The sequence below is a fragment of the Dioscorea cayenensis genome, chromosome 11 (assembly GCF_009730915.1).
Source record: "Dioscorea cayenensis subsp. rotundata cultivar TDr96_F1 chromosome 11, TDr96_F1_v2_PseudoChromosome.rev07_lg8_w22 25.fasta, whole genome shotgun sequence".
In the NCBI taxonomy this organism is placed as follows: domain Eukaryota; kingdom Viridiplantae; phylum Streptophyta; class Magnoliopsida; order Dioscoreales; family Dioscoreaceae; genus Dioscorea; species Dioscorea cayenensis.
Genome location: NC_052481.1, coordinates 1,723,836 through 1,727,694, shown reverse-complemented (window position 1 = coordinate 1,727,694; position 3,859 = coordinate 1,723,836).

Genomic DNA, 3,859 nt, shown 5'->3' with positions numbered 1-3,859 from the left:
AACTTCCGGGCAACAACATAAATTAATTTATAGTTGGGAGGGACCATAAAGAGATGCAGGCAGAGAAGTACTTTACCTTTGATTGATCATTGTCCTCAGCCTAGAAGCTTTGAATGCTGGAAATGCAAGCTTGTCACAAAACAGTGGATTAGCTTCAATAAGCTTTTTAAGCTCAAGAAGCATTATATTTTTGGCAGGCTATGTATCCCCATACTTGGAAAGAAAGTTGCTCATTATGTCTGCTTTAAGTCTAAAGAAAAGCATCAGTTAGCATTATGAGAGAATGCAAACATGAGACATTGAATGATGATGAGTACCTGAAGTTCTCAAGAGTAAGCAATTGAGTAATCTCCTTGAGAAGTTCTTCATTAAAGGGTAGCAAAGACTTTGAGATCCTTGATGAGTACTTCAACTGCGTTTGCTCAGTCATGTCTGAAAATTATATTTGAACGCCAAGTGAATAAATTAACCACAACTAGTTCCTGGAAATTATGAGAAAAAAATTTCAAAAAAAGCTTTGAAGCTCACTCATCAAGAGCTTCAAGATATTTCTACTTCCTTATCTCAAAGAAGATCTTCATAGAGTATCTGTTATCTTCAACTATATGTCAAGTTCTTAAGTTCTTTTTATTTTATCCAAGTTCAAGCTGCATTGAACAAAAATAGTAATATAAATAATAATAAAAATCAATAAATAAATTATACACAACATGTTTATTACCACGGGCAGTATTCACAAAAGCATAGGCATGTGGTTGAACGATATAAACAATCTTGTCACATAAATAGAAAGGGAGTATTCTATACTTTTTAAAAACTAAATTAAATATTACTTGCTTATTTATTATAAGGATTAACAGTGGTCCCATTCATTTATTAAATTAGTTTTTGCAAAAACAGGAAATTTATATAAATATTTAAAAAGAAATGGTTGTTTCACTTGATTCTAAGAAGTTGAATGAAAACTGCTTCATAAACCTTATAAAAAAACAGACAGACCTGTTGATGCACTGACTAGAAAACTTCAAAAAAACAATTTAATGATCAGAAAAATGAAGTTCTAGGAAGCAAAAAAAGGAGAAAGAATTCTTAATATTTCACCTAATTGGACATCGAGATATATATATAAGTCAAAGTTGATACATAATAAATTCAATCCATCAGTTTCACCTTGAAAAACAGGATGCACAGCTTCATTCCCTAACAATAATAACATCTTCTAATCAAAGTAGAATAACAAAAAAGAGTTTTGATAACTGACGAACCAGAAGAAGCCCCTATCCTGTAGGGACAAAAAAATTCTAATATGTGTGGAGTCCACTTAAATCAGTTAATAATAGACAACATGTAGGCTGGAGAAATTGATTAATTACTCCAATTGCAGAAACCTGAAAACAAGTAGTGGTTGTTATTTATTTATTGCATCCTTCCATATTTAATATAGAGTTTACGGTTTTACCACTTTCCATCAATGCAAAAACAAGACACATTCCAAAGACACAAGACTCAAATGATAACTATAGCTCAACTGTTAATTAATACAGTCAAGACACAGAAACCCATATAATTACTAAACTGAAAACAAAAAATTAAACTGAACTCCAAGAGAATTGTAGCTTAGTTGCTTCACAGGAACAAAACATTTTATTTTAAAATGTAGCTTATTGATAATTGGATGTAGTTGTGAAAGCTTATTTAATGATAGTACTTGGATTGAGCATCCAAGCAAAGAGCAGGGTCATGATATGAAGATGACTATCATCCAAGCATTGAAACGAGTCGACCATCTTTTTCCTTAACTGTTATTTCACTAGGCGGATCCGGGATTACTTTATTCATCATGTTTCCGCTTCGGAACCTCCGGGGCTGATGTGCGATCTTTGGGGTCCTTGGTGGTTGGGTGCATGCGACCTTACATTAGAGACTTCTTGATTTCTTATCGAAAAGCTCTTGTGTGGAATGTTTGAGCATTTGTTAGAAATGATATTATATTTAATGCTGATGTTGTGACTGTTACATGCTATTATTCTTAAGGTTGATCGCATGCTTTTTGTCTTGGTTACTCAAATTGTCTGAGATAACTTCATAGGGAAGCTTGAGGAGCCCATGAAGAGTATCAATAACAGTTTGGAGTTCATTTGATCCCGATCTGTGGGTGTCGGTTCGAGTCGAGGCGGATGTTACTCTCTTGCGGGAGGCAGCAGCACATGTCTTCTGAGTAGTTTTTGTTGAGTGCTTGGGGAGGCCTGTTCCCCATGTATCTTTGTTTTTGAGCGATCGTCTACGCTAGTGTTATCTGTCTTTTGCTACTTCCTATTGGGGATTATGAGACTGCTTTATCTTTACTGTTTATTTAATTAATGTGGTTTTATCCAGTGCTTTTCGAAAACTATCATCAAAAGCAAAGGTGTGTAGCGCTTATCTTCTCCTTAAAACAACGCGTGACAAAAATATTACTGATGTTTGTCTTCACTGTATGTAATCAAACTAACACAACTTGCCTATAAAAACCCGTAAAAAGAAACCAAAATAGATGTTAAAATGCAGTGGAACATTGATAATCATGATTGAATAAGATAATTATGATTTTCATCCACATAACTTGATAAAAAAAAATTACATAATGATGGTAAAGCAAGTTATACAAGCAGATGGCAAACACGCCCAAGTTATACAAGCAGATGGCAAACACATACGCCTTTTATTATATCAGGAAGCTCTCCATATGAACTTGGACCCAAAAATAGAACTTCTGCAGCAAACTTTGCTCAGCATGTGAAGGATGTAGGTGATTGTATCCAAGGTTTTAAGAAACCCAAAGACGGGTTTCGAGGCGCTTAATTTCTATGATTTCATAGTCAAAATCACAAAAATAGAAAAAATTAACAAATATATTATTTTTATTTGGTAGATTATTAATTGGAAACGAGAGGCCTTATCTTATTAAAATATACTATTTTTATTTATAAAATAAATACTTTTTGTTTTGTTTTCAACAATTAATAAAATTGAAACTTATCTTAAACAAGAGGTCACATATCTTATTAAAATATATTATCTTTATTTATAAAATAAATAGTTTTTGTTTTCAGAAATTAGTAAAATGATAATTTATCTTATTTGTAACCCATCTTAGTTGTAAGTTAAAATTTATCTTGAAAAATATCATGTTTTTCATCAATTTAAATATATATATATATATATATTCACTCTTATTTCCCTTAATTTTTCTCTATTAAAAAATATTTATCATTAATAAAATAAATATTTTTGATTTTCGGCAATCAAAAAACTGGAAAAATATATTGCGGATGAGTTTTTTTTTATTTGAATTTTACATGTATAAGTTTTTATTAATAAAAGTATATACATATAAACAAGACATGTGCCTTGAGGCGCTCCTCAAGGCGTACGCCTCAAACAATTTTAAAAACCATTTGTATCTTACTGAATACAAAGATATTCGAGCATGATATGGTTCAATATTTTTAGCTGAAATCACCGTAATGCAATCAAGTTGGCTGCAGCTGGAGATGCACCTATTTGCAAAATTTATTATTAATGCATTTAGCATGAATCAGGAAGCTCTCCATATGAACTTCGACCCAAAACAAGATATTCAGGCATGATATAGTTCGAGTATTTTTCAGTTGATATCAACGTAAAGGCAATCAAGTTGGCTGCTAGCTGGAGATACATCTATTTGCAAAATTTATTATTAATGCATTTAACATGAATCTTTTTGGCTACGTCAGGTATAATTTCCAAAACAATACAACAAATGGTTTATACAGTTTGAATACAAAATAAACATCTAGCTAAAGAAAGCTCAGCATGATCAAAACATTAGCTTATTTAA